Source organism: Lepidothrix coronata, unplaced genomic scaffold (assembly GCF_001604755.1).
Source record: "Lepidothrix coronata isolate B3197 unplaced genomic scaffold, Lepidothrix_coronata-1.0 Scaffold70, whole genome shotgun sequence".
Classification (NCBI taxonomy): domain Eukaryota; kingdom Metazoa; phylum Chordata; class Aves; order Passeriformes; family Pipridae; genus Lepidothrix; species Lepidothrix coronata.
Genome location: NW_016690250.1, coordinates 2,313,846 through 2,324,572, shown reverse-complemented (window position 1 = coordinate 2,324,572; position 10,727 = coordinate 2,313,846). Strand labels below are relative to the sequence as shown.

The window sequence follows — 10,727 nt, the reverse complement described above, 5'->3', positions numbered from 1 at the left end:
GTGCCATGGTCTAGTTCACAGGGTGGTGTTCGGTCATAGGCTGGACTCGATGATCTCAAGAGTTCTTTGCAATCTGATCCTGTGATTCTGTGAAATGCTACCGGGAGCTGCCCCCAGGCTGTATCTGACCACGCAGGGAATAACTGGCGCGGGCGCAGCAGCCGCGGCACCCCTGGGAGAGCCACGTTTTGTCTGGACAGAGAGGGCGGCGGAGGCGAGCCTGGAGCCGAGGTAGGCCTGTGCACGGCGCGGGGGCTGAGCGGCGCGGAGAGCCCGGGCGGGGGCGGGGGCAGTGCCACTGGCACGGGGGCAATGGTACTAGCACAGGCACAGAGACAAGCACAGGCACAGAGACAAGCACAGGCACAGAGACAAGCACAGGCACAGAGACAAGCACAGCCCAGGCGATGGAGCCCCACGGGCCGTCCCGGACACCGCCCCGCCTGCTCGCTGTACGGCAGTGTCGCGCCGCGCCGGCTGTTGGCGGCAGCGGACCCGGCGGAGCCGTAAGGCAGGTGCGCGGCGGGCGGGGGTCGGGCGGCGCGGCGGGCGCGGCCGGGGGGTGCCGGGGGCTGGGGGGGGCGGCCCCGGCTGCGGGCGGGGCTCGGTGCCCTCCGGCGGGCGGGGGGAACGTTGCTCCGCGCGGCGGCTGGCGCGGGGCCGCGGTCTGGCCCCCCTGGTGAGGGGCGGGAGCGCCGGGCCGGGCGGGCAGGCCCTGCCCGGTGCCACGCGGGAGCCCCGGGCCGGCGGCGGGGCCGGGGCTCGCAGTGCCCCCGCTGTGCCCACCGCGCTCCGCGGCGCGTGGTGCAAGGTCGCTGCGGAGGGCCCGGTGCCGGGCGCTCTCCGTGCGTCTGCTGGGCTTGGCGGAAACGGGAACGGCCGAGGGGGAAACGCATGGGTGTCGAACGTACTTCCAGTGCTTACCACGGCTATTAATAAAAGTAGGGAACTAGAAATGAAGAATGAAAAAAACCAGCACGTGGTCATGTAGAACGTTTCTCCCTTTCTAACACTGCTTGCTTGGTTTCGGTTCCTGGTGGTGAACTGACAGCTGTGCTAATAAACCATGACAATCTAAGGCTTGCACCAGAGGTGCTTCAGGAGTGTGTATCGTGTTGGAATTCAAATAATACCTTTGATTATAACCTTTTACGAGTTCTGAGTTTAGATTTTGTTATTGTTTTTAATGGATTAACATCTGTGTAGATCCTCCAAGTCTTCTGGCTTTTTAAACAACTGAAAAGCGGTGCTACTGAAATGGAACTGGTAGCCTTAATTTTTGCAGAGAAGAGATCTAATAGTTAAGCTTAGTTACTTTACTGAGGATAGACTTGACTTGAGTTTAGTCAATGAGTAGGTAAAATATTGGAAGTTCCAGGAAATTGCAACAAAGGTTGCATATGTCCACAAGGTAGATTGCAGAGATAAACTTTTAGGAGGAAGAAAACCAAACCAACTATCAGTTCAGATGCAACCAGGCATCTGAACCAATGCTGTGAAGACAGCATTGATTATATCAGTGAGATGGTGTGTCTTATTAAACACATGCTGGTTTTCAGCAGATTAATTTCCTTTGGATCTGACTTGCTTCTGGCCACGGCAGAGTAAACTTGCATTATCTTAGAGTTACGTATGTAGGTATTTGGAGAAACTCTCTTCCCATTTATGTGGGAATACAGACCAACTCCCAACTAGGCCTTTACGCTTTGTAGAAACTAGTTTAAATGTTAGACCTCAGTTTTCTCTAAAAGCTAGGACTTTGGAAGAGTTGACGTCACTAATTCCACTGAATCAGAGAGAAGGCGGGAAACTGCTAAATGACAATATTTTCTAACAGTTCTGTGTTTATGGAACATGCTTTGAAGCTAAACCTGAAGCTTCTGGAGTGGGTCCGGGGGAGGGCTATGAAGATGATTAAGGGGAAGGAGCATCTCCTGAGAAGCGGCTGGGAGAGTTGGGCCTGTTCAGCCTTGAGAAGAGACAGCTTGAGAGGGGATCTCATAAATGTTTATAAGTATCTGAAGGGAGGGTGTCAAGAGGATGGAACCAGGCTCTTCTCAGTGGTGCCAAGCAATAGGATGAGAGTGAGAAGAAAATGATGCACAGGAAGTTTCACCTGTACCTGAGGAAGAACTTCACTGTGTGGGTGACTGTGCACTGGAACAGATTGCCCAGAGGGGTTGTGGAGTCTTCCTTACTGGACATACTCAAGAAGTGCCTGCACTGTGCAGTTTGCTTTAGGACAACTCTGCTTGAGCAGAGAGGTTGGACCAGATGATCCACTGGGGCCCCTTCCAATCCTCTGATCATGTGATTTTGTGATTCTTGCGTAGGCTTTCTGTTAAAGAGGAGTACACACTGCTCTTTTTCACCCCTTTGTTTTCTTCTTGTTCTTTCCTTTCTACAGCTAACATGTATGTATTTGAAATACAATACCTATACAACCTGAATTTGTTGTGTGTTTCTTTGTTGGTAACTACTTTACATTGTTGGTCATTTTTGTTATCCTCCACTGCATCCTTCTAGGCTGGTATTTGTCTTTGTAGAGACAGGGTTTGCAACAAAGACAGCAGTACTCTAATGGAGTCTTTAATACTGACGAGTGGAAAGGACAACTTGGTATATTTTAGTACCTCACTCTTGTATTTAAATATTAAATGTTTCCTGTCTTTCCATGTCCATATTTTCAGTGTTACAAATGATGTGATGATTGTCACTTGCTGTAGTCTGTAGATGAGTTTCTGCAGAACTACAACTAATGTGTTGTTTCTTTGTATCCTCTGTTTTTGTGGTTTCTTACCTTGCTTATCATATGTTTTACTGTTCATGTTGGATATGGTTCTTTAAGATAACTGTAATTTGGCCCCTAAAATGGTTGCAGTCTCTTGCTTCTCAGTATCATTTACAGTTTTGTTAAGTGCGGTATTAATTCTGTTTTCAGTAAGAACATTTATACTTGTAAAATCTTTTTTTACAAGGTTATGAGAAAATTTGTTTTTCATAAAGTACCAGTGTATGTTTCTGCAGGTTTGTGTTGAGCTACAACAGTTCCTCTGAAAAATGTTATCCTTTATAAATACTGAACTGAGCTCAGGCTGGTCCATGTTATTCCTGTGTGTTTCATTCCTCTTGTCTTACATACTCATAGGAGCTGCTATTGGAGTGTGGAGGTGGTTGGGGGAAGGGCAGACACATGTCTTTTGCTGGTTAGTTACAATATAAGGTTTATTTGAAAGCTTTAAATTTGGGATTAATTCTAGCACATATTAGTGTTTTGACTGCTGAACAGTTTTCTTTCTCCCTTCTACAAAAATTTCCCCATAGAAAATTGAGTTCCCATTACTCCAAATAACAGCATAGTGTTTTCTTGGTAAATTGTTTATAGTAACAATTGCTGAAATTGGTCTTGAGCACTTTCTAGCCTACACATTTTCTTAAATGGAATTACGCTTTAATGTTTGAAGAAAGAACTGAAACCAGAATCTACTCTCTAGTTTAGACAAACTTATCTAATCAAAAGCAGTTTAACAAATTACCTATAAAGTGTAGTTGGAAGTTGTTAGAAATATAATAGCTGTTGTCTGAGCTAAAAAGAGAAGAAACCAAGGGTAGGACCCACAAATGGGTTGAGAGACATTAGGCTCCTAAATCCCAAACTGTAATCCTCAGAATCTCTGTTGTCATCGCACCTATAGCTCTGTTTTCAAACAAAATGTTTGTCTAGTCTCTCTCCTTTAGCAGCCAGTAGCAGATGCTTAGGCGATGTACTGAGAAGAAATGGGAAACAAATCCAATTATACCTTCACTTTCATATTACCTTTCACTAGTCAGTGATTTAAATAACTGATTATCAGCTTTTAAGCTGTTGAGTTCAGTAGCTGCCAAGGCATTTGATTTCCATTAATTCATCTAAGCATACTTGAACTTTTAGTCTTTTTGCCATCCTGTGGCAATGAATTCCCAAATTTAATTATGTTCTACACAGGGAAGGCATTCAATTTGGTATTATTTTCACCTTAGTAATGAGTTTTATCATGTACCTCTTTATTCCTACATTATGAGCAATAGTCAGTCACTCTGTATGTACCCATTCCTGCTTTCTAAACACCTCATCACATCACAGAAAGGAGCGATTTTGTGTTTATTTCAAGCACAGTCCCTAAGGGGATCTACAGTCAGAGCATTCTTTATGCTTATCTCTCTCTGAGGAATTGAATCACCTCTGCACAAAGGCAATACAAGTACATTCCTATACTAGGTTTAGGAGTTAACTTTCGTCATATTTGTAGTGCTTGAGAAATACGGCTAAAACAATGTTGATAGATGACACACCAATGTTTTGGCTGCTGCTGGTCTGCACAGCATCAAGGCTTTTTTTCTCCCACTCTGCCTGCCCAGCAAGTGTGCTCAGGGTTGGCAGGAGGTTGTATGGGGATGCAGCTTGGATAGTAAACCCAAACTGGCTGGTGGGATATACTGTACTGTGTATTGACATGCTCAGAAATAAAAACAGAGGTAGAGGAAGAAGAAAGGGTGTAGTTTTGCTTCCAAGGTGTCTGTTGTTTGGAGGTTGGTAAAGTGGAGCTTGGGGCATTGGTCAGCCTGTTGGATGTGGTGAACTTTTGTTTCCTTCACTTGTGCGATATTTTTCCTTTCCTTCTCTATTAAAGTCGTCTCTATCTCAACTTGTAAGTTTTTGTCTTTTCTTCCTATTTTCTGCCCTGTTCCACTGGGGTGGGGCGGGGTGGGTGGTGGTGGTGAGCAAGCACCTGCATAGCTGCTGGCTGGGATCAACCCACCCCAACACTGCACAGGCACCTAAAAGTGTGCCAGAAGGAAGCAATAGCAGCACACTGCGGTTCTGTCGTAACAGTGCTCACTGAATTAACCAGTGGTGTGAAAGATCCCTATGCCCAGTATTTCTTGAGGTTATTCTAGTCACTTGGTATACATATTCCTCTTGAAGTTGTACACAACTTTGTATAGTTCAATGAATATCCAGTAGACTAGAGGGAAGCCAAGAAAGACTTGATTAGGCTACGGTTGCAATGCTGGACTGCTTGAGTATTTACCAGTTTGTACTTGCTGAGAGAGCAGGTGGTGTTTTCTGTGTTCTACTCAGTACATTGATAGGTGGACTAGAGTTTGGTGGCCAGCCTGTCACCGAGCACATCTCTCAGATGCAAATTAAAACTCATGTTCTTTTTCTGTCTTATTAAGTCTTGTGGATGCTGCAGAAGAATAACTTCAAAAGGAAGATGGAGAATATTTTACCTGACTGATATTTAGGGATAGAAAAGTTGCTAGATCTCCCCTTGTATGTGGAGCTTATGGATATGGATTATACGTCTCTCTAGCTTTTCCCATCATAAGGCATGTATTTACTCTGAGCCATCTGCTACTCCTGCTTGCCCAAAGGCACGTTGGATGTTTGGCCTGAAAAATAGACTGAATCTGATATTGCAGGCCTGAATCTTAATAATAAACAGGTCATACAGCAAGAATAGATGATTATGGAGTGATGGGTTGGTGATTGAAGCATTTGTCAGGTAAATTTTAGTTTTGCAGCTGTAAATTGGATTCTGAGTAAGTTGTGAGAATAAGTAGATAACTTTGTACAGACTGTTTTGTAAAACATGGATGAAAACATTTATGTCTAAGTCAACCCTCCTTTCTTTGAAACTGTTGAGGACTGCTGAGCTGATTGGCTCAGTGAGTTTGTATTTGGAAACGATTCTGATGAATTTATTCAAGAAATAGGAGGGCATTATTCTTAACTGCTGCTCTATGGTGGATCAAGTTGTTCAAAACACAAGTAGATGTGGCACTTTGTGATATGGTTTAGTGGTCATGGTGGTATTCAGTCAGAGATTGGACTTGATGAACTTGAAGGTATTTTCCAATCTTAATGATTATTCTAATTTGTCCTCTCCTCGAAAGATTAGGGAAAAGTAAAGAGAATCTCTGAAAATCCTCTCTTCTGTCATCTGCAGAGATGATTAGTAAGTCCTCTCAGAGAATGAGTTAGAAGTCACTTTGAAAGAGAAGGCATGTCAGATTTCATGTTACCTGTTTTATGCAGCAAGCAGTAATAAGCTGTCCAGTAATTGATACCCCCTCAAAATACCAAAGTGTGGTCAGAAAACAAAATTGGTAGAATTTGTCTGTTTTGTGTTGTGTAGATCTGTATGTTTTGTATCTACCTTAAAAGTTTGGAGATTTGGGAAAAATTATCTTGATTATTTTGTATTCCCAGAGAGTTTTGTTAAAAATCTTGACATTCTCTGTATTCCTAAATCATGTTTCTCAGGAAATTAGGAGTTACTGGGGACTGAGAGTCTTTGGCAGTTTGGTACTGCCACATTGGTAAGAAAAGCTGAGGTAGACTTCTAGGAGTAAGTTTAGAAAGACTGAGGAATAGCAGTGCTAAAATCTACTTAAACTTAGCAAAGTTTAAATATGTATATTAAACATATCGATCCAGGTCTTAATGCAGCAGCCTAATAGCTAAAATTCAGGGGATACTTATCTGTGACATTTTATTAGCATTATCTTAGTATATTCAAAATTAAAACACTTATTAGAGAGAAGAATTTTGAATGAAATGCACAGCTTTCAGCTCCCAGTTGCAGTGTATTATTGGGAAGATACTAACTAGAGAGTTTTCTGAAAACTGTCATGACTTTCTGACTCCTCTGCTCAAAAACTATGATAAATATCAAACAAAATAATGAATGGTAGAAAAGCATAAAGGATGTTTTTTAGAAAATACTACAAACATTAATATAAAAATTAAATGAATGCAATAAACCTGAATGTTGTTAAATACAGCAAACACTTAAAATTACACAATACAGTTGTATTATTTTAATGAAATTGGTGCATTTGTGTGGACGATGACATCAGGTTGTTCCTATTTTTATGTAATGGGTCATTTTCCACAAATTTCTTTATTATTTATTGCAACTATTGATAAAAATTCTTACTCTCTCAAAAGCTGTTGGAAATAGGATGAGCTTATTTATAGCTGATAATTTTGGGAACTTTTCATTTAGTGATAGCCAGAGTTGGCCAGAACCCGTGTTTCTTTTTGAAGGGCATTTCCATACTTTTAGTACGTGACAATTAAATTAGTTTTCTTGTATATTACTAGAAGTACCGTAGAATCTACAGCTTCTTTCTTAACTGGTCTAAAACTGTGCGTATTTCTGTTCTGAAAAATAATTCTGTAGTTTATTTTTAAGCACTTGCAGGATTTTTTTTCAGGTTGCATTACCATATTATTACCAGTATTATCAATAAAATTGCTTAATGAAAAAAAACTTAATATTTCCTCTAAATGAGAAATCCTGCTTCAGTGCTTTTATAGCCGATTGAAACCCTATTTTGAATTAAATCGGAGTTAATTATGATGGATAATAATGGTATTGAGTGGATAATAAACATCTAGTTATTTAGAACTGGGAGATAATACAGTTTGAGGCATTTGTTTAGTTGTCTATAAATATGGTTAGTGATTTGTGTGCTTGAACGCATCCCTGTTGGGAATTTAAAAACTTCACAGAATTACACCTTGTATTCAGCTACTGTTTCAGAGGATGTGGGCATTTCACAGGGCCTGTGTCACATGTACTGTTCCATGCAAATATCTTTGCTGCTATAAAGGGTCTCAAAGGCCACTAGACACTGTGTTTAGAGGCTAAGTCCCCATTACGATCTGGTTATTAAAGTTGTTAGAAATGCCTCTGCCTGAATTAAGGTACAAATGAGACCAGATGCCAAAGTCAATAGTATTGGTTTTATTTAACAGTAAATGTAAGGCAGTGAAAGAGAGAAAGGAAGAAGAAAAGGAGGGAGGGGAAGAAAGAAAGTGACAGAGAAAGATTAAAATAGGAGATGTATCACCACTCTGTGTAACCCTGTGGCATCCCTTCGGTCAGGTTCTGGTCTTCTTGGTAGTGGGGGTCCCACAAAACATGGAGTCCAGTGGATTAATATATGTTCAAGAAATGCCAGGCACCTCCCCTGGGGTTGGGGGGGAGTCTTTTGTGACAGGCTCTGGATTTATTACCTCATTGGATCACATGCAGTCCTCTGGTGGAGGAAGGCTTCAGGAATGAGTCAGGGGGCGCTTTGGGGGTCTTTGATGGTTTATGACCCTTCTCAACTGCCTCTCACATCAGTGTCCTGTGCGTGCATGGGCTTTCCGGAGGGAGGGCATTACTCCTTTGGTTTGGTGTGGAGAGATTTCACCATCACACACCCAAAACCCTTCTCCTCCACCATCCCCTGAGCCCATCTAGAGCTGATTCCTAACACACATACATTCTTCTTTCCTGGGCCTTGTTTACTTCTCCTCAGTTTTGAGATGATTAGACAATAATCTTATCTCAAGTCCCCCTTCACAGTCCAAATTCCAGTCAGGCTTAGGTGGTCAAAGACAGGGAGTTGCTTCCTTGTAGTTTGACAAAAAGTCTTCCTAGGATTTTGACAATGTTGAAAACATTACTGACATTTCAGTCCATCACAGTCCCACAAAGGTGTCTGCCATAAGGGAAGCTTGAATCTTCCTGCATGATTCAGGCACGGGCTTCAGAAATGTTCTCACATTGTTGGTTTTCTATCCAAAATATCAGCTGGTTTTGGAGAGAAAAATGTCAGTACACATGCCTAAATGCCCTGAAAGAAATAGGCTCTAGGCTTTGCATGGTACTTCTCTGCCTATAAGCGCAGTAGCGTCTGCCTATGTATGTGTTGTAAACGTAGCCGCAGTAGACAAGTGAAGTACTGTCAGGTTACATGGGTATGAATTCGTGGAGTTCTTGGGGTCAGTATTCAGAATGCACGTTTTCTTGTACAGATTCCCTGGTGAGATGACTGGGCTGCGTGTTGGGGATCAAGATGAAAATAGTAGACCTTCTAATAAATAATTTGTCAGATTTATTCTCTAATGGAGCTGAAGACTTTGTTTCTGCTTTCCAGTCTTGTTCCCAGTTGTTTAGGAGCTTGACCTTAGACCTGACTAAAAGCAGCCTTAAGCTTATTACTTTTAAGATTAGTCTAGGCAAAGTAGACAAACTTTGGAGTATGTGTAGGGGTTTGTATCTCCAATTATGTTTCAGGGACCAGGACTAGAAACTTTCCTCTTCACTTCCTCCTAAGGTTCAAGGGCAGGTGTTAGTGCTGAGCTTTCAGGAATAGTTCCCTCCATCAGGCACAAATGAATGTTGTTTTTGCAAGAAGCAGTGGCAAAAACCCCAGTTCTTCAGCCGTCAGTTTGATTTGGTCATATGCTCCAGACTAATTCAAAGTGTAGTTTTAGGACTGAATATTTTAGTGCTGTAAAAGTGGAGATGGGAGGGGGCATTGGAAAGGAGAAAGCTTGATATGAAATATAAAATAATGTATTTGGTTATTTCCTTCTGTGAAGAGTTCCAAAGCAGAACTGACTAAATTATGATTAAGATGTACCTACCATGAACAGTATGACTTAGATATTTGAATTGTAGTAGTTGAATCCACAGTTTGCTCTTTTGCTTTTCAAGGTATGCATCTGTTAAATAAATCTCTCCTTTTGGTCTTACTAATTTTATGCTTCTGAAGAAGCTAGAAAGTGTAGCAGAATTGCTTTCCTTCTTTTAGTCCCATTTCCCTTGAAGAGTCCTTTGTACTTTGTTTTCTTCTGTGTACTAAACATAAACATTTCTCAAAATAAAAAGCAGAACCTAATCTTAGTTGTACACCCAACTAATAAGCCACACATAATTTATCTTGTCTTTGGATAGCTAATTATTCAGTAAACTTTTCTTGCTTTCTTCACCTTTAGTATCCCAACAGTAAGCTTCTATTATATGCGTTGATATTTCAGTTGTTAATGTTATATTATCCAAAAGTGACTTTCTTATATCTTTCTTATAAAAAAAGTTCCTAAAAATAAATCAAGTAATATTGTTGCCCTGCTGAAATAGAGGTCCAGTTTATTAACTTTAACTTCACTGTTAGTAGTCTGAGTCATCATCTCTTCTGCTTATGGGATTTCTAGCTAATTCAAAAAGACATTTTGATTTTCACTATATGCCATAATTTTCTATGTCCGGGCATAGCTGTATGTTATCCATGAGAGATGTACCTGAGTGCATGCTGAAGCTGATGCTCTGCTTGATAATTCCTCACGTTCATCTGCCTTAGTTGCATAAAGGTGCTCACATGGGTTTGTATAGATAGTATTTAAGAAATCTTTCTCGAAGAGCTGTACTGTGATGATTTTTACCTCTTGCACAATCAAGTTACACTTAAATACTTCTTGTACAGTACCAAGAGCTGTATCTTTGCAAGAATGTTTTTCAGTACAATTTTTTTCTGGTTATGACTTTTCTTAGATTGCTGAAGGATTTTGACACATAGACACATCCATTCTCTCCTTTTATGTAATTTAATGTCAGTTCACACACAGAGATCAATTTCACTTTTAAATTGAAGTGTTAGGGAGTCCACCTTCTGAAGTTCTGAAAGGGCTAATGCACCTTCTCCTGGGACAAGGTGAAAGGATGGATGACCAAACAGACCCGTGGCACGGTTTAGAAGCAGCGCTAGAATAGGAAAGCTTGTTTCAGTAAATTTTCTCATGGCCACTTTCAGACCTTTTGTGGTCTTTGGCTTGGTAATCAAATGTGCAAGTACAGTTAAGCCCCGTTGGTGGTAATATTGTGAGTCTGCTCAAAACCGAA

At 41.5% G+C, this 10,727-nt stretch overlaps 1 protein-coding gene across 1 annotated transcript in view; it reads left to right on the top strand.

Annotated features, from left to right (window-relative positions):
• Positions 1 to 466: 466 nt before the first annotated feature.
• Positions 467 to 10,727, top strand: part of ASCC3 (activating signal cointegrator 1 complex subunit 3) — a 270,615-nt gene continuing 260,354 nt past the window's right edge. The window contains exon 1 of the mRNA XM_017818701.1: positions 467 to 515. The gene's annotated coding sequence lies outside the window, so the exon portion shown is untranslated. The remainder of the gene's footprint in view (positions 516 to 10,727) is intronic.